The following is a 21,595-nucleotide window of genomic DNA, read 5'->3' as shown; positions in this document are numbered from 1 at the left end:
GTGCATGACATTTTACGCTCTGTCTCAGTAAACCAAATTTCTTCCACAATCACCACCTCTGGTTAAGGAAGTTGTTTTTATCATGCCGGGTGGGTTTATTAGACGAGAACCCACTGATTCCACCAAGTTAAGGGAAAACCAGGAAGTGGTGGAGCTCTTCACACGGGTTCAATGGATATCTTTTTGTGACAAGTTGCAGGGTTACGATGATGAAGTGGCAGAAGAATTTTTGCAGGCTCTGAAGCCGAAATCCAAGACACTGGCCACAGTAAACTTCAGGGGTCTAAGCCTCAAGCTCACCCCGCAATATATCAGTCGAATTACTGAGCTTCCGATGGGTTTGCCATGGGATAAGGAAGAAAGGAAGTTGAGCCAGCAGGCCAAGAAAGAATTCTTTCCACCGGAGGAGGAATTCTCGGAGGACAAAAATGGGGTGCGAAGAACCAGCTTGCTGCCACCATGGAATGAAGTCAGCCTGCAAATCATGAAGTATATAACCTGTGAAGGCTGTTTTAGCATCGTGTACGCATATCACTTTCGGTTGCTCACTGAATTGAGGCACCGGATTGATCTTCCTGTAAAACAGAAACTGAGCATTCCTTATTTCCTGCTACAGTCCCTAATTGAGTGTGCCACAAAATTAAAAGAGGGCATACCAGATCAGGTAGCCCACCATGGGTTGATCAAACTTCTTGTGGAGGATGCGCTTCATTCATATAAGGTTCCCCTCTCATGGGAATCATTCAGCAATTTGACAAGAGATGGAGACATAAAAATGCTGATTGAAGAAACGGGTTCCTCCAGCAGTGAGGAAAAAGAAGCAGTGGCCGAGGGAAAGAAAGAAAAAGGCCAGAAGACCCCGACCACAGTGCAGAAGAAAGAACAAAAGAAGAAGCATGAGGAAAAGGATGACAAAGAAAAAGGTGACACACCCATCTTGTCAGCAAGAGAAAAGAGGTTGAAGAGCAGAACGGACAAAGCTGAGGTGGTCCACATCAGCCCAAATACCTCATCAGCACCTGCCACCAAACCTAAAAGCAAAACCCATGCAGCAAAGCAAGCAAAGGTGGTGACACCCGTGTCTACGGGAAAGCAGAAACAGGCTTCTACAGGAAGCCCGAAAACAGAGAAAGGGTCTTCTACAGGAAGCCTGAAATTGGCAAAAGGGGCTTCTACAGGAAGCCCGAAAATCATTGAAAAAGAGGCTTCTACAGGAAGCCCAAGAGTGGCTAAAACGGGGTCTTCTACAGGAAGCTCAAAATTGGTAAAGAAAAGGTCTTCTACAGAAGGCCCGGAAGTGGGTAAAGCAGGGTCTTCTACAGGAAGCCCGAAATCGGAAAAGAAGGGGCCCTCTACAGGGAGCCCTGAGAAAGCAAACCGCAAGAAAGAGAAGGTTGGCATTCTCGAAAAGGAGGCAGCAGCTACGCTGGCCGCCCTCAGTACACCTCCAAAGCCGAAGGAGAAGAGAGAGAGGGAGATCCCTCTACCTTTTGAAGCCAGGAGAAGTAAGAGAATAAACACGGGCAAGCCGCAGCCTCCACCCAGTAGCCAAACCATTTTAGGGGGTGTCCCTACTTCACCCAGTGGAAGATCCCCCTCTAAAACATCGGCCACCCCCGAGAGGGGAAGCCCAAAAATAACTTCCTGGACACGAAGGATAGGCCAATCGGCTTCCGAAGCCCGGCTCAAGGAAACAGGAAAGGGGGAGGAAGCGCCACCCTCGTCACCGCCAGGGGCAGAAGAGGCAGGGCCACCAAGAACAGGAAAGGAAGAGCATGCTCCGGGCCCTAGTTCTCGGCCAAGGACAAGGAGCTGGAGCAAAGTTACTCAAGGATGAGCAAATATTTTAGCTGGGGGGTGATGATGAGCCCCAATTTTTGGTACAATTTGGGCTCATATTGGCCTACTTACCTTGTTCAACCATTCATCTTTTACCACTTATGCATTCATTTCTTAGTATATTCGTGTTGTTTGTAGGAAGAAGGGCAGGCATTATATCTATGTGGCTAATACATGATGATTTCAGGTTTTTGGCATTAAAGAGAGCAAAAGACCACGCAAAAGGAGACAAGGAGACAACAAAGGTGACATTGCGGGTTCATAGGGAGGTTGTCCACAGTCTTGGTGACCTTCCTCGTGATTTTCACCTTAACTCTGAGCTCCAACAACTCTCCCCACCGAGCTTAGAGGCAGCCAACACGTTCTACAGGATCAGCAGTCTTACAACAGTTTGACATTCAGTTGGACAGCCAAGCTCCACGAATGGAGGAAGCCAGCTTGATCTTCATTGTGTATAAATATGAAGGCCGTAGCCTTTGTTAAGAGCTTTTTGAACTTTTGGACTGATATTGTAATTTCTGAGCACAGCTCGGTGTTTGTTTTTGTAAGCCAGTTTTGGCATGACATTAGACTTTTGATTATGAATAAAGGCAAGCAGATTTGGATCTAATTCTGAGCTTTTGAGGGAGCTATAGCTCTCAGGTTAGGGCCCAACCTGAGAGCAATAGATCTCCTCTTCTTGTAGTGTTATTTGTCTTTCTTTCCAGCACTTTGTTTCCTTGTTTGATATGCATTTCAAGAACACAGTCTGCTGATTTGATGTCTTTAATAGGATTGAGTAGGATTAGCTTATGGTTAAATCAGTTTCAGTTGCTTGGATTAGAGTAGGAGGTTTGTAATTCACTGGAGCTCCAAGAAAAGGTTGTTAGTGCCTTCACTGCCATCTCTGTTTAGGGATTGGGGTGCAGTCTATACCAACCACCAAAAAAACGCAGTCTTTTTCCACTTTTATGCAAGCTGCAACACAGTCGTTTTAATCGTGGATCCTTCCATGCATTTTGCTCTTGAGCCATACCTCTCCATTACAATTCCATGCACGACTTTTCTTCATGATTGACATTGCTGTTCATAGGTTTAATAGCACAAGTAGCACAGGTTAATGGATTCTCGTTTTTGGTGCAAGACATAAGCAATTTGTTTTATTTACACTGCTCAGTATCATTCCACTTCCTTCTTCTTCTTCTTAACCACGCCTAAAGCCACCTACTCGACCTCCGTTCAGCTCGTTCACCTTCCAACTCTTCCATTGCCACGTAGCTTCATCTTTTTGACCTTTCGTTGCTGCCATCCTTCTATCCACCAACCAACTTCGTACACTCTTTCTCCATCCTATTTCTCTGCCCCTGAGCCATCACAAGCTCCATCTCCACCTTACCTATCCACCCATACCACTCCATCACTTCACCATCACCCAAAACCTCCACTTACAGCACATCCTGTAGAAGTTAGCAGACTTTCTGTAGAATTCCTTAGTTTCCTGTAGGATCCCCTGCAGACATCCTGTAGAAGCCTGCAAACTTGGTTGCCGAGCATCTGAACGTTGTAGACTTCTATGGACTGATGCTAGGGACCCTCTGGGACCTCTCCTAGCCCTCCTGACCTTTCCCAAGCTTTCTCTCCCTTCGCACCACCTCTGCACAGCCAAACCCTAATAAGAAACAAAACCATAATCACTCCATCCACTTAAGCAAAAATACAAAAACAATGTTCTTTTCAATTGAAGTAGTTTGAGTTCATGCATTTCACATCATTAGAAGTAATGGCATCCTTTTTAGACATTTGCACTTTCACTATTGCATCATAGAGGTCAAACTAGTCAAATTAGGGTTTACTAGGGTTTCACGTTTTGGTTGGCTTTCAGTTCATTTTTGCAAAGTAGATCAATTTCCCTTGAGATAGCCTTCGTCCATCATTTAGAAAGCTTCTTCTGAGAGCATATAGAAGTTGGCTTGAGCCCTAGCGGACTTGTGCCAGCTGACCAAGTGACAGCTGCGACAAGAGCTAGTACTTGTGCATACAACACTGTCACTTCCAAGTTTGTACGAACTACCGGGTTGATAAAATTAGAGATAGGAAGCTCCAGGAGTTGTAGCATTATTGCTACAATACTGGAGCCCATCAATATTCTCCTTACATCGAGATCTCAGTTATGATGACAGTATATAATTATGGTTTTACTGAGTTCCTTCTTATCATAGTTATGCCGAGACTGTGAGAGAGTGTATACCCCTGTCATGCCCATCTGAAAACCATAGAATCCTTCTCCAACCGAAAAACTGTAACATTGTCTTCATCCGCAATTCTTGTACCATTTCACTTGTCCGCGATTCCAGAGAGGTGTCCGAAGATGTCACTGTAATTGCTATCAATATTTCAGAGGTATGTTAAGGTTTTGTCCTCATCTAAAGTTGCAGAGGCATGTCCAAAGTTCTACCTCTCTGTGGCGACTCTAGCCGCATATTTATAGTTTTTTGTCCATGTATTCAAGCTGACATGAACTACTGAGCCGTTGTATCTCCATATGTGAGCCGACTCGATATTTATATACATTTTGAGGCCAACATAACTGCTTTCTTCATCGTTTTTCTCGTTGCCTTCTTTAAGAGGATTGTGCTCGTCTTGGAGGGCTGATCTAGACACTAGGTTGACTCATATGCATTACATATGTGCTCAAGAAGAGTTCTTTAATATTTTCTTTGACTCTTTGACTTTCCTATAGCACTTCAACATGTGTTGGACCTATGCAAAGAGCAAGAAACTCATTTTATAATTTACAAAAATAATATTTGTTTTCTTTTACAAGTACAAAGATCAAAATTACATTTATGAAGACCGGACCTAGTTACATTTTCTTCAACACTCGCTCTTAACTAGGGAGGTATTCATAATGGTACCTAGTCATTCTCAATCTTAAGAATTTCTCATAAGAATCAGATTGGTAACCCATCTGTATAGCATCATAGTAACAAACATTGTTTCCACAACAAGGCCTTGACTGACATATTTATCTCTCATTAGATCAGAGCACCATGTTGGCAAGATTATTGGGTATGGAACCCCCCCAAGGCATGTTTTGGGGCTTGTAGAGCCTCTATTCTACACCTACTTGTCTACCATTTTCCTCAGTTCTTCCTTATCTTTCCTTCACTTTTGCCTCATTTTCACCATAAAACCTCTCAGATCATTACATTAGGTGTCAATAAGCATGATCAAGCAAGTTTTGCTAATGGATGACTATTTGTTTAGATTTTGACTTACTTGCAGGAATCCCGCAACTATCTGATGATCCCGCAGCTATCTGAAGATCCTGCAGCCTTTTTGTTAAACACAATGATCCACGTGTCGGTTTGCTAGATGAGCCACATGGGCACTCAGGTATCAACGTGCTCGAGGTTCCTATCCCATTGTTCCAGCCATCCACGTCATCTCCACCCATGGTCAAAGCTGGTTAAGTTACGGTCAACTCAAGGCTGTTTAAACGGTGATTGAGAGCTGCTTGGTCACGTCATCTTAAATGGTGATTTGTCCATGTTCTACAGGTGGCAGGGGACGCAATCCAACATGGGATTTATTATCCATGACGACAGAACCACTAAACTCGTCCATGCAGCCGTGATGTGTCAAGGGACCATAAATACGCATGACTGTTTATTGTTTTTCTGTTAATTAGCTGTACGAGTAGGCTATCTTAGAAACTCCTATAAATTGCTGTGTCTGCGTACGCTCAAAGAACTTTTTATTAGTTGTAATTTTCTGAACTTGTGTGGAATTTAAGAGCTTTGTGAACTCTGTTTTCTAGTGCTATTCCAGCACTCTGTTTTGTATACTTTTTGCAAATGGAGGAATAGACATAGCACCGTTTTGAAGTTTCCAGATCTCTGAGTTTTCTTGTGGCTGAATGAACAGAGGGCCCCTGCTCATCTCAGCCTTTGTAAAGTATTTTATGTGCAGTATTTCGTTATTTTCTTATTTATTTCCTTAAGCATGTATAATTTCATTTACTTGTTTTCCTTTCTTTCAAGCTGATCAGTGTTATTTCTTTGCAGGTTTCTTTTAGCCCGGGATTTATTTTTATATGTGTGTGTTTGCTTTACAGCTAATGGTATTTGAAGTTGACAATTCAAGTGCTGCCTTTGTCTTTATAGTTGATTTTTAATCTTATTTCTCAAAGAGCTGTTAACATACATGAATGATCTTCATCATAAACTATTATCTTTTAAGATCAGAATATCACTAATTTGCAGCTAGTTTGAGTGCTTTTTGGACTGTTCTTTCACTACTTTCTATCCGTGCTTTACACAGTACATGTGCTTTGAAGCATCGAGTTAGAAAGAGCAAATCATCACCACTAGTCTTTAAAGTAGAAGTTTTGATTTTAAGTGCTTATTAGACTATTTTCTCACTACTTTCTAATCATACTTTGCATAGTACATATGGCTGAAGTAGAGAATTAGAAATAGCAAATCATTATCATTAGTCTTTCAAGCATATTTTTCTCACTTTTCTAATTCCACATAAGCTACTTCCTATCCGTGCTTTACACAGTACATGTGCTTTGAAGCATCGAGTTAGAGAGAGATAATCTTTATTCTTGGGTTTTAAAAGTGACTCTCTTTTCTTTTATTAGCAGCAACTTGAACGGTGTCTAGTGCCATTGGTAGTGGTCATTTGCTTTCAAGTTTATTTCAAGTCATTTCAGTTCACTTATTCTTTTCAAGCATTTCCTTTCAAGCAAGTAGTTAGAGATCACTCAACACACACTTTCACTCATTTAGGATTCACTCTACACACACACCATCACTCACTTGTTTATAAATTCTCACTCCATCTTAGGAACATAATTAACCACAACAACACCCCCAACGATAAGAAAAACTCTAAGAGGTTACTTAAGTACATATAGTACACTCTCACTTCATCAGCTTACGAGCCCCGGGTTGACAATAAATACTAGCAATTTAGATAACACTAAATTGACTAAACAGGGCTCAAAGCCCAAGTTTGGACCAAATTTTGTTGTAAAACTCTGCGAATTGTGGGCGCGGGGCGCAAAAGTATGATAGAGTCACAGGGTTGTCCGCCCTAGTTTTGTAATATAATGTCGGCTGGATAGACCTACCCATGGTCTGCAGACCATGGGATTGTATAAATAGAGTGAGGCTCTAAGTGTAAAGGGAGAGAAGGATAGAGAAGAATAAACAGTCTAAGTGATTGAGTCACAAGTGTAAAGTGTGTCTTTGGGTCGTAAAGTAGGAGAAGGCTCTGCAGCTGAGTGCGCAGAGGCCTAGTACTCCATAGCTGAGTGTGCGGACCCCTGCAGCTAAGTGCGCAGGGCGGAGTCAGGTCTATAACTGAGGAAGGAATTAATAAAGAGAAGTTTTATCATAATTCTGTGTATTTGTTCTTGGGTTAATGCATGTTTGATATGATTTGCAAATATATTGTTTATTTCTTACACGCACCTGTATGAATGGTTTATATTATTAAGTGTACTTAAAGCACTTAAGTAGGCAAAGTTAATTAACTAACGTTGGAATACCACTGAGGTCTTGGGTAATAACGTAGAGCGTGACGTTCAGCCCCTGAGTAGGCTGCGCGAAGACAGTATATCAGGTGGTGAAGGATGGGAAAGTGCACGAAACAACCTGCGCACAGGGTCAAACCGCGAACCACTTGAACTCACCAGACATCTCCAGGGTGCGAAAAACTGGTTCTAGCACCCTCCCATACTACTTTGGGTGAGACCTCAGTCCGCGCTCCGTGGACTGTTGCCGAAAGGGCCAGTAGTACCGGGATTTATTTGGCTAAATCAACTCTGAACCTGGGTCAGGCCCCAATAAGCCAACAAATGGTTTTGTTGCCGGGACCAGGATCTGCATAAGAGATGTCTGATGTCGTATCACTAGAATCCGATAAAGAAAGGAATTGAAGAGTGGTTGGATAGGAAGATTCACGAGTTCGCAACGCAGGAAAATAGGAATCTGTGATTATCGAAGGAAGAGTGGTTAGATTGCTACTTATATACGGAAATCCACGAAATTTTCTTTGCATCCTTCCCCTCTGAGTTGTACGAGTGGATCAGAAAGCTAGCAGACAGTCAAGGGAGGTGCAGGCTCAACAAACCTATTGTGTGGACTCCAAAGTTGGTGCGCAGACTAGAAGCATTGAAAGATAAGATCGCGCGCGTTGTGGATCACTAGCTCGATCGAATTATAGGGTGATTTATCACCAATTTTGTGGTAGATACTTCAGTCAGCTATAGTGAGGCAGAACGACGCTTCCTCAAAGGACCGCGAGGTAAGTACGTTAAATATTTGAAAACTTTGATTAAAATGCTACTGTATGAAGAGTGGGCTATGCGAATAAATTGGTGTTTGGGGCTATGCGAAGTGGGAGGATCTACAGAAACGAAGGTAGTGCAGAACTAGAAACTAGCCCCTTGATTTCACCTCCGCGAGAAAGCGAGGAAGAGCTCGCGAAGGTCTCACCAAGAAGTGTGATCAGTTTGATAAAGTAGTGAATTCTACGCATACCACTTCCACCTACACCACCGCCAGTTTCACCATCTTCACCCCCCTCTTCGCCCACACCACCTCTACCACCACCACAGTTCAATATGGCAAGCATGATAAAATTGTCGGTGTTCAAAGGAGTAGGGAATGAAGATTCAGACCAGTTTTGGTTCATGGTAAGGGTTGTATGGGAAGCGCAGGGAGTCACGGATGATAATATAAAGAAAGCAATGCTGGTCAGTGCTTTGCAGGATTGTGCACTGACTTGGTACATTAAGCACTCCAATGACAATCCGAACGCAGGGATCGCAGATATCCAAGCTACGCTAAACAAGGAATTTAGCAGACCAAAGTCAAAGACAGTCGATCATCAGATTTAAGGAAATCACGATGCTTCCAAGCGAGATCCCCTAGGAGCTGGATCAGAGATTGAAGGGTATAATTTGTGAAGCCAACATGACCTTGACGGATGGGCAACACAGCGCATGTTTTGTAGCATCGCTAACACCGCATCTAAGGAACATGTTGTCACAGCAGAAGCTATCCACTCAGACCAAGGCCTTAGAGATCGCAATGAGACTGCACGAGACCCCGATATAAGATCCTAACCTGGGAGTTCAACAGATCCACGCGTAGTTAAAAACTTGTGTCTTGAGATGCAAAGTTTGAAACAATATAGGACAGCTCGCCCAGAAGCACGTGAGGAGGTATGGTGCATAAAATGTAAGGGCCAGGGACATGACAAGGACCATTGTCCAGTCTTCGCGAACTACCTGGTGGGAGGAGGACCAATGCCATTCAGAATAGAGGCACAAGCAGGACTGAGCGTGGCGCCTGCATTATGGTGTGCGATTTGTCAGATAGGAGGGAAGCATGCTACAGATAACTGCCATCTATTACAAAAGTATACATATAGTTCCCAACAGTTGTTCTATAATTTATACAGGTCAGTAGGCCACGATGAGCGCACCTGTAGAAGTTATGAACTGATGATGGATCAGAATCCTGCCTACAGAGTTCACACTGAAACATAAGCCCTCGATCAAAATGTAGGGATGGCGCGCACTGGATTTCAGGGGCGCAGACGAGGTCGAGGTGGAATGGGACAAGGAAGAGGTCGCAGACAATTGATATGTTACAATTGCGGAGGACCGGGGCATTATGCCCGCGATTGTACAAATCCGACGAGACCATCATGCTTATATTGTACCCAGTTTGATCATGAGACAAAGGATTGTCCCATGCTGATAGTGAGGCTGCACAATAAAGCAACACTCCAACCTCCCTTGACTCAGAACCTGCAAATGATGAGGTCTGAGCCACGCAAGGAAGACCTGAATGTAAATATTGTGCTTCGAAACGACATTATGACAGGGGATCACAAGGGTAAGCAGCCGGAAGAAAGTGCTCGGGTTTGCAAGGATCCCACAAAGGAACCATAATTTGATTTGGAGCGCGCTAAAGAGACATTCATGGAAGCTAAGAAGAGCTTCGCAGAGGCCTCCACTTCAGGTAGTAAAGACAAACTGGAACTAGAAATGGACCCATCAATGCTCACTACCTTTTTGGAGACATGCAAGAAGCTGTTGTGCGACAGCAAGGCTGTGAAGGGGCTGTAAGGACTCATAACTAGATGTGCTGGAACCGCGCTAGGAGAACTGCGTGTAGTCCAGAAGCTCGGGAAGCACACAACGTGAATAGGAAGAGAGATGAGATTGAACGCGCAGATCAGGGAATATGAAATGGATCAAGTAATTTTGGATCTAGGATTAGATGTGAATGTCCTGATAAAGTAGACATGGGAGCGCATGGGCAAGCCTGCATTGCAATGGTCTCCTATTCAATTGCGAATGGAGAATCAACAAAAGATCCTACCTATGGGAAGATTGCAGGGAATAATGGTAGATATCGAAGGTGCGAGCGCGCTTGCAGATTTCGAAGTTATAGAGATTGTTAATGACAACAATCCCTATCCCGCACTACCGGGAATAGATTGGGCCACTGGCATGAATGGAGTGATAAATCTAAAGAAGCATAAGATGATTTTTGAGAAAAAAGTCACTGCGCGTAGTGGTACCTTTAGACCCTGTGGAAGGATCGCACTACATAGAGACCGTGCGCGACTACGATAGCGACGACGATCTAGACTGTATTTACAAGATAACTGCACAGGAGTAGGACTAGGTAAATCCAACAGCGGATGGAAGACTCTCGTGGGAGCACGAAAGCTCTTGCACCTTAGATTCAGACGAGGAAATAGTACGATGGCAGAACTAGTTACACGAGGTAGCCACACTCAATTGCAACATGATGACAAGGTCGCTGCGCTGCGTGGAAACAGAGGTAAGAGATCCGCTTATGTATGATGGGTTGAGCGAGGTGGATTATTTCTTGAACAAATTTTAAAAAGAAGTGTTGGAACAATAGCGTTTCGACGCTCTAAAATGGGTACTGCGCGCTACGCTCGCAAGGTGGTGGGGTACGCACCAGCATAATTTTGAGGATTGGCGTGAATGCAGAAGAATGATGTGCCTACAATTTGGGAAGCCTTAGATGCAGCTAATAGACAAGTATGACGGACGGGATGATCCACATGCACACCTCACAAAATGGACCAAGGTCTATGTGGAAGAGCCACAACCTGAGTGGGTGCACCTGTTCTATCATACCCTGGATATCATACCCATGAATTGGTATACTAAGACGGAGCTCCGCCATGGCACGAGCGAATGGGATATCTTACACGAAGGATTCCTATTAACCTTCACATTTGAGGATCGTTGGTGGGATATTGTTGATGATGCACTACAAGCAGTAAAATCAGTTATCTTCAGAATACCCTAGGAGCCAATGGAAGTGCTTCAGCCGGAATGGGCGACCCAGCTGAGCTATGCGCTAGAGTGTTACAATGTAAATATTGAGGAGGATGATGAAGATCCACGAAAAATTAACATTCCAGAAACTAAAGGCTATTGCGAGGTTCAAGGACCATTGATTGAAGATCCTGACATCACCGTGCCGCTAAAAAAAAGCAAGTAAACATTGGGACGGAGGCTGAACCGAAGTATGCAACGCTCGGTGACTATTGGGATGATGCCACGGTGGATAAGGTCACTGAGTTACTCTGCGAGTACCAAGACTTATTCCCGACCAAGATTACAGACTTAAAGGGGATCGTTGGTGATTTAGGGATGATGAAGATCACCCTAAAACCTGACGTGAAACCGGTTAAGCAGAGGCCTTACCGCTTGAATCCAAAGTACAAGGAAAAGGTCTGCGTAGAACTAGACAAAATGCTCGCTGCCGGAATTATTGAGGCAGTGGAAGAATCCGACTGGGTAAGACCTATGGTAGTACAGGAGAAAAAGAAGAAGGGCGAGATAAGAATATGTGTGGACCTCAGAAAGTTGAATGACGCCTGTGTACACAACCCATTCCCAACCTCGTTCACAGATGAAGTATTAGAAAATTTCAGCGGGTAAGAAGCATATTCTTTCACCGATGCGTTCTCAAGGTACCACCAAATTAAAATCGTGCCAGAAGACAGGAGAAAAACCACCTTCGCCACCGAATGAGGCTACTTTCAATACACCGTCATGCCGTTTGGGTTAAAAAACGCGTCAGCCATCTTTTCATGCATAATTGTTGCTGCCTTCAAAGAATATATCCACAAATTCCTAGAGGTCTATCTGGATGATTGGACTATCTTTGGATTAGTTAAGCACCATGTAGCAAGCTTACGCTTGATGCTGGATACTTCCCGACGTCACCAGATTGCGCTGAACCTTAAGAAGTGTATGTTCCTCATTCCCTTTGGGAACCTACTGGGACATGTGGTCTGCAAACAGGGACTAATGGTCGACCCTGCGAAGATTGCAATAATTATAAATTTGGAAGCACCACGAAGTGTTAAACAGTTGCGCGCTACCTTGGGACACACAGGGTACTACAGAAAGTTCATCAAAAGCTATGCCTAGATCACCGCGCTAATGGAGAAACTATTGAAAAAGGATGTCACGTTCTGCTGGAACGACGATTGTATGAAAAGCTTGGATGTCATAAAGGGGAAATTGGCCTTCGCTCCAATCCTGGTCTTCCCAAAATGGGATATGGAGTTTCATGTCCATGTTGATGCGTCATGTATCACGCTGAGAGCGGTGCTCACACAAGAGGGCGAAGAGGGCTTGGATCACCCTATCGCGTTTGCAAGTCGTAGATTGTCCAAAGTCGAAAAGAACTATTCCACAACTGAGTGCAAGGGATTGGCTATGGTGTACATGCTCCAAAAATACCGGCACTATTTGCTAGGAGGACATTTCAAGATGTATACAGACCATTCCGCGCTAAAGTACTTGGTCAATAAGCCTGTGTTGGGGGGGCGCATATGTATGTGGCTTTTATTGTTCCAAGAATATGACTTTGAGGTCATGGCAAAACCTGGACGCCTGAATGCAGGACCTGATCTCTTGTCGCATATTGAGACGAGCGAGGAACCTACTAGTTTGGAGGAAGGATTACCTGACGCACAACTCTTTGCTGTGCATGTCACGGATGGACACTTCGAAGATATAATCCACTTTCTGACAACAGGGACTGTGCCAAAGGAATACTCCATCCAACAGAAGAAGGAATTGGTGGTGCGCGCGACAGATTTTTCTGTCATCGCGGGGCACCTATACAAAATGGGAAATGATGAGATATTACGAAGGTACGTACCTGAATTTGAACAAAGTCAGATCCTCGCGGAAGCACATGGGGGCACTGCAGGAGGACACTATGTAGGATGAGCGACCGCACAAAAGATTCTCCGCGCAGGGTTGTGGTGGCCAACCCTTCATTAAGATTCAAAAGCACACTGTAAGGCTTGCGATATGTGTCAAAGAACCGGTAAACCATAGCGAAGGGACAAAATGCCTTTGAATCCACAAATGACGTTGCAGCCCTTCGAAAAGTGGGCAATCGACTTTGTGGGACCTATCAAACCCCAGGGAAAAATGGGCGCGTGATACATCATCACCGTGACGGAGTATTTAACGCGCTGGGCGGAAGCGCAGCCAGTCAAAGACTGCATGACCGCTACAACTACAAAGTTTTTGTTTGAACACATGTTGAATGGATTTGGATGTCTGAAAATCTTAATGAGTGATCGCAATACACATTTCTTGAATGAAACCATCAGCGTGCTCACAGAAGAGTTCCAAGTGTATCATCAGAAAAGCACACCATATCACCCACAAGCCAATGGGACAGTAGAAGCATTCAACAAAATATTGGAGACTGCGCTAACCAAAGTGTGCAACGCGTAGCGAAGCGATTGGGACCTACACGTACCTACAGTACTATGGGCTTATAGGACAATGTGCAAGAAACTGACGGGACAAACACCTTTTCAGTTAGTTTATGGCGTGGAAGCTGTCATGCCGATGGAGTACATTGTACCTAGTCTGCGCATAGCAGCGCTCACAGGTATGACAGACCACGAAGCTTTGGAAGAAAGGCTCGCGCAATTAGAAGAACTTAAGGAGGAACGATTCTTGGCTGGTTTTCATCAGCAAGTACAAAAGCAGTGTGAAAAGGCCTGGCATGATCGCCATATTAAGTTGCACACCTTCAAGGTAAATGACTTAGTGTTGCTGTATGACAGTAAGTTTGAAAAATTTCCGGGAAAGTTCAGAATGCATTGGCTGGGACCATACATGGTTAAGGAGGTCACAGACGGAGGCGCAGTCCAGCTAGTCAAACTAAATGGAGAGCCTTTCCCAGGCAAAGTGAATGGCATCCGCTTGAAGCCCTACACGGGTGGCCCGACTATCTGACTAACCGGTGGAAGCACAGTCTTTGCACTCCAAGGATCCGGACAAAGGCGTGGGACTATAAATAAATGCAAGGGATACCGGCACAGATGCAAAGAAGCAGTTCAGACACAGAGGCCTCGAAACAGCATATGCAGCAGATCCAGCTAGCAACAGCTCAGTGCGTTGTTGACCTCCGCGCAGTTCGAGAATAGTTGGAGGGACTCCGCGCAAAGATCACTGTGCCGACAGAGTGACTCGAGGGCGAGTCACGATGTTTGTGTTGGGGGCATGTTGGGCATGGAATACCCCCAAGCCATGTTTTGGGGCTCAAAGCCCATGTTTTGACTGAATTTTGTTGTAAAGCTCCACGAATTGCGGGCATGGGGCGTGAAAGTATGATAGAGTCACAAGGTTGTCCGCCCTAGTTTTGTAATGTAATGTCGGCTGGATAGACCTACCCATGGTCCGCGGACCATGGGATTGTATAAATAGAGTGAGGCTCTAATTGTAAAAGGGAGAGAAGGATAGAGAAGAATAAAAAGTCGAAGTGATTGAGTCACAAGTGTAAAGTGTGTCTTTGGGTCGTAGAGTAGGAGAAGGCTCTGCAGCTGAGTGCGCAAGGAGGAGTCGAGTCTGTAACCAAGGAAGGAATTAATAAAGAGAAGTTTTGTCATAATTCTGTGTATTTGTTCTTGGGTTAATGCATGTTTGATATGATTTTCAAATATACTATTTATTTCTTGCGTGCACCTGTATGAATGGTTTATATTGTTAAGTATACTTAAAACACTCAAGTAGGCAAAGTTAATTAACTAACGTTGGAATACCATTGAGGTCTTGGGTAATAACGCAGAGTGCGACGTTTAAACCCTGAGTAGGGCCGCGCAAAGATAGTATATCGGGTGGCGAAGGACGGGAAAGTGCGCGAAGCAACCAACGCGCAAGGTCAAACCGCGGACCACTTGAACTCATCAGACATCTACAAGGTGCGGAAACCTGGTTCTAGCACCCTCCCATACTACTTTCGGTGAGACCTCAGTCCGCGCTCCGCGGACTGTTGCCGAAAGGGCCAATAGTACCGATATTTGTTTGGCTAAATCAAATCTGAACCTGGGTTAGGCCCCAATAAGCCAACAGAAACCAATGACTATAGACACCTTCATTATTGTCTCTCAAGGTACATACCCATCTGGGTGTTCACTCAGTATGAACTTCTGGGACTATTCTTATCTTGGGTTCCCAACCCTCAAATAATATCGGTCCTCTTGCCTACTCTTGTCTTGGATGCCCTACACATCCTCAAAGAGCACCGGATTCCAGATGATTACCCAATCTTCCATTCTTTCTTCCAAAGTGAAGACAATAATGTTGTCTCCATCTCTCCCTCTCAACTGGGGAAGATATGCCCATTCCTTAAAGGAATGTACCCAAGCTCCCTTTGATCAAGAACTTGCCCAAGCTCCCTCTTAGTTAGGAACTCTCTTATACATCAACAACTTCTTCTTCGTGGGTCCTTCAACTGCTTGATCAACTTCTCTCCTTGATGTCATGAAATTCAGTTGAGCTTCTTCCTTGTAAGGCAATACCCATCGATCGCTTTCCTCCTTAGTTCGTCATGTCATTTATTTCTTCATGGAAAGTGGCCTTCTTCATATATGGAACCTTCGTCACATGACTACTTCTTTCTCATCATGCTTCTTCTATCCACCACTTGAATGCTAGTTGTACTTGTATTTACAACTATTGTTTGAGTAGCCCCGCATGAACTTATCCATATGTTATTCAAGAAATCAAAACATAATATTAAATCAGATCACACCTTACGAGATGGATCTTTATCATGACATATTTTTGTAGGCATCAACATCCTGCATACATATTGACACATCTCCCAAAGATGTTGATTGTCAAGGGTCTTTATCTTTTCCATCAGAGTCTTCATATCTTTCTGGGAGATTTCTTAGTCAAGTCTTCTTGGTCTTTTGGATGTTGACCGCCTTCATTAGGGTTTCATATGTCACGATCTCTTCCTTCCTCACACATTCCATTCCTAAGAGCTTTCAATCAGAGTTTCTTAATTGTAGTCAACCACCTCATACTTCATATGAGGACATATTATGTTGATTTCATCTTAGTGTGACTTTATGCCTTCCTGCATCCTTTCAGAGGAGGAGATCCTTTTTCCCTTGATCATGCTTCTCAAGATAGAAGTAATGATCCATGTTACCTGCAACCATACGACATGACATTACAATATTAAATACAAATATACATACCTCATTTTACCTTTAGGTCATCTAGGCTTCTTCCAGCAGCTTCCTTGATTGAAAAGATCTTCAATCCCTTGATCTGCTTCATTTCTCATGTCATCACACCATCATCCCATGAATTCCATAAGTTGGAGTTCCTGATGAAACACTTGCTTCTTCTCTAGATTAGTGAACCCTTCGATGAGGATTCCATCAGAGAATCTTGAGGATCTTGCATATCCCCATCTGACAGATGTTCTCCCTTTTGTATGATGAGCCTTGTCCTGGATGACTTCTTCCTTTCCTGTAATATCCAATGAGGTTCCCAAGAGCTATATCCTTCATGTTTGTTTGCCATGGATTTTGTCCTTCATGATTCCCATGGTGATGTTCCGAGCTCTTGTTTCTAATGTTTCCATGATGTGGTCATATCTATAACACGAGATTTAAGAGCTTATGACATGAACCTTTTATGAGGGATACCATCTTACTTATAGTAGAGATTTGTTACTTCCTCTTTCCTTAGCCCATTTTCTTCAGCTTCCTCCATCTTTCCGGTGATATGAGCTTCTTTCCATAATCTTTCTGTAGCATTGAATCTTAGCTATAGTATTCTGTCTTATTTGAGGACCAAACTTTTCTTTCCTTTCTACACATGTTTGAGTCCTTTAACCTTTAATACTTTTTCCATCAACTTTTCTCTTATCTAGCATAGAGACCACAAATTGTTGAATGAGGTAACCTTCTTGTTTATGGACATTTTTTTACCTTGTCTATCAGTTAGAACAATGATGATTATCTTCTTATCATCTCTCCCAGATTTCTCAATTGAGATCTCATGAAGATATTTCTTCATTCTTTGATACCTTCAAATAGGTTTAAGTGATATGACCTTATTCACTGTATTTCAGAGAGTATATCTTCTAGCATTTCATATCTCTCTTTTATGTCACCTCTCCTGCTACATAGGGATGAGAGGACCTAGGACTGATTTCATATGACTTCTCTTCCGGGGACTATATCTATCCTCCTTTCTTATGCAAGGAATCTTGATGACCCAACCGATTTATAGATCTCCTTGCAAACACAAAGTCATTTAACCAAACTTGATTATAAAATGAAAGATACTTACCTGAGATGTGAAGATAAAATATTCACCTTAATCATGTTGGAAGTGGTTGAAACAGATGCATTAGAGCTTCCTCTTGAATGATCTTCTTTCAATTGAGAAATCCTTTTCTCAATAGAAAAGTTTGCTCCTTTTGATGAGGATGATTTAATGCTTCCTCAAATGATCTTCTTCTAGGGCAAGGAGATGATTCTTGCTTGTTTTTAGAACCTTGAAGATGAAAATGCCTTCTTACCTTCAATATGCTTTGCCTTCTTGTTTGGTCAATTTAGTGTCCTAAATTGCTCTACATAAATTATCAATCCGGGTATCGTAAACTGATGAAGTGTAGTGCACTATATGTGCTAGATGACCCTTCTTACTTCACTGTTTTTGTATTTTATGTTGTTTTGGGAGTTTTTAATCCTTTAATCCCTAATGATTTACAATGTACTTAAATCTAACTTCTGTAAAGACTGCTAAGAACCTAAAGAAATGAGAACTAAAAGAGCTTAAGTAAGATTTGGAAGCAAAGCTTTAATCAAGAAATAAAAATAGAGTTTTTATCTTTAATCATATCATTATTTCCAAATCATGAGCTACAAACTAAAAATTAAAATTGATGTCTATTCAATTACAGAAACAAGACTAAATGAAATACTAAAACTGAAAGTGAAATTGCAACTATCTATTATGGAAACAAAACTAAAATGAAATACTAAAACTGAAATTGAGATTACAACTACTGTTTAGTCTATCGCAGAAATAAAACTTAATGAAAAACTGAAAGTGAAATTGCAACAAAACTAAATGAAATACTTAGTTACTCTGCCTCTCAATTTTGGAAGACAAACCTCCTTGGGATGACATTTTGAGGATTTTTGTACTTCATTATTCTAAGAGAAGATAAACGCAAAAGCGCAAAAAAGACTCATTGCATGAATGAAGTATTCAACCACTTAGTTTGAGATGAGTTATCAACTAGAAGGGCTTTTTAGAAACATTCATCTACACCATGAGTCACTAAACTAGTAATAAAATGGCAAGAACTATAATGGCACTGATCAGTCTAACTGAAAACTTAAAGACTAGTGAAACAGTAAATGAAATAAACTACATTATACTATTGCATTTCAACCTCTAACTACTGATAAGAAACTAGAAAGAAATTAAGCAAAAAGAACTATTCTGCACTGAAAGAAGTTATTCTGCGTTAGTAAGAAAATAATAAAGACTGCATTATAAACAAGGTTAGTATGGAAACGATTATGAACACTGTGAAAGAAATGGTGAATTGATAGTTTAACTATAAAAGACAAAACAAAATGAAATGAAACTTTAGTCAGCGCAGGGGCCCTCTGCAACTGCTCAGGTTATGCGTACTTAATCAAAACTCCAAAAACGCTTTCAGATATCCATAAAACACATGGTCTTCATATTAAAAATAGAGAATGAGTTTTTCAAAATTACAAAACAATAGTCTGATCTTAATACATGAGAAAATTCGAACTCGGTTTGCGTTCTTCACACAGGTATTTATAAAGAAATTATACAACTGTTTATGGAGAAAAATAAGCTACAACCAAAAACACGTAGCAGACAGGCACACAAAATTATCTTCCTCGGTTGCTGGAGACATAAATCTAAGGTGATGGCTATTGGATTCGGTTACACAGATGGTTGTTGGAGTCCGTGGGTTCAGGAAGTTGTTTTGGATCCCATCACTGTGAAACATGTACAAAACAGAGTCATGTTTGCCTTTGGTCTCTACGTTTGACTTCTCCATTGATCGGAGTCTTGAGTTGGTTTCTTTGTCGATTTGGGCTGGTTGACTAGGATAGGATCCATGTCGTGACCATTCCAGAGATGCCCATGTAGCCGATTTCCTCGTTTGACACCTGTAACCTGTCGAAGCATGAAGATAGCTGCGGAACAACCAATTAGCTGCAGAATAGGCTGCATTCCATAGCTAAAAGACAAAAACTTATTCAAACAACAAAACATAAAAGCATAACATGTAAATCACTAAAATGTTCTCCTTAAGACAATGTATACTGGTTATTGATGATAGGAATGCATTTCTTCATGGAAAAACAAAGAAAAGGGAGGAGAAGAGTTGCTAAGGAAAGGGCAGCTTTGAGGCTCAACACTTCTTTTATAGTGTAGACCAGGATTGCTTCTAGAGTTTCAACCTATTCCAAGATGATGTGATCTTCGTTTTTGAGGTCCTTTGAGCTACCTTGCTTTGTAGACAACTTGATGAGGTTTTTGTTGGCCTTTTGATGACGACTATAGAGACAAAATCTCTTGCTGTTGTAGACTACTGTTATGGACTGATTTTTGTAGATCTTGATCCCTTTCTTTGATATCCTTCTTGAAGCTTTATCCTTGAATGTCTCTTTGCTTCCCTTTCTTTGACTTCAACACCTTAGCTTGGATACCATGTTGAATAATCTAGGGCAAGTGCAGTTAATGAGATTCTTCTTAGCATGATAACTATTTGTGAGGTTTTTCTTATTAGTACAATCTTTCCTTATTATTAGAGTGTGTCTTCTTTAGTTCATCAAATAGCTATCAAAATACAAGAGACAAGAACACAAAATGTTGGTTTTCTGCCAGGGCCAAAACCTCTCACTCTTTGAGAGGAAAACCCGCACAAAATTCTTCTTATAGAGATTCCAATTGATGAATACCAAGACCATGAACCTTGACCTATTAGGCCACTCCAAGACCAAGACACCAATCCTCCTCTTTGTCACTACTGCGTTCATCATCATCACTGTTGCTTCACCGAGGTCTTTACTACTGTTGTACTATCAAGGTCATTACTGATATCACTATTGTCGCAACACTACTGTATTGATACTTATGACAACATCTAAAAGTATGTTGAGAGAGTATCACTGAGATCCTCATCATAATAGTTATGCCAAGAACGTGATTGTATCTTTCTTACCGATATCTTCACCGAGACTGTATTTATATTCTCCTTGCACCGAGATCTCAATTATGCCGAGAGTATATCATTGTGGGATTACTGAGTTCCTTCTTATCATAGTTATGCCAAGACTATGAGAGAGTGTATACCCCAGTCATACCCACATGAAAACCATAGAATCCTTCTCCAACTAAAACACTGTAATATTGTCTTCATCCAAGATTCTTGTACCATTTCACTTGCCCAAGGTTTCAGAGAGGTGTCCGAAGATGTCACTATAATTGTTACCGATATTTCAGAGGTATGCCGAGGTTCTTTCCTCATCCGAAGTTCTACCTCTCTGTGGTGACTCTAGCTGCATATTTTTAGTTGTTTGTCCATGTATTCAAACCGTCATGAACCAGTGAACTGTGTGTCTCCATATGTGAGCTGACTTGATATTTATATATATTTTGAGGCCGACATAACTACTTTCTTCATCGTTTTTCTTGTTTCATTCTTCAATAGGATTGTGATTGTCTTGGAGGGATGATATAGACACTATGTTGACTCATATACATTACATATATGCTCAAGAAGAGCTCTTTAACATTTTCTTTGACTCTTTGACTTTCCTATAACACTTCAACATGTGCTGGACCTATGTAATGAGAAAGAAACTCATCTTATAATTTACAAAATAATATTTCTTTTCTTTTACAAGTACAAAGATCAAAATTACTGTTGGGATAAGGTCGCTAGGGTCAGTTTTGGGGTTAGTTTAACCCAATTTTGTAAAAGTTTTGTAGGGAATGTAAAGTCTCCGCGAAATGTGGATGCGGAGTGCGAAGCTAGATTGGAGTCAAAGGGGCTTTAGCCCCCTGTTTGGGTAAGTAATAGGTCGGTTTTGAGACTCATACATGGTCCGTAGACCATGGTATTGTATTGGAAAAATCTATATATGGTTGAGTCATAAAGAGTCTAGAGACAACAGTTGAAAAACTTTGGAATGAAGATTCTTGTTTTGGGCAAGTGCTAAGGCAGGAAAGATCTGTTTCCTATACTTAGGTGAAAGGGGAAGGCTCCTGTAGCTGAGTGCGTAGGAGGCCTTGGTAAGTCCGCAGCTAAGTGCGCGGACCCTTGTAGTTAAGTGTGCAGGGCGGAGAAGTCTGTAA

Source organism: Pinus tabuliformis, chromosome 5_1, assembly GCF_031772625.1.
Source record: "Pinus tabuliformis cultivar Carrire ecotype Pingquan chromosome 5_1, CPIR1, whole genome shotgun sequence".
NCBI lineage: Eukaryota > Viridiplantae > Streptophyta > Pinopsida > Pinales > Pinaceae > Pinus > Pinus tabuliformis.
Note: the sequence above shows the minus strand (reverse complement) of the source record.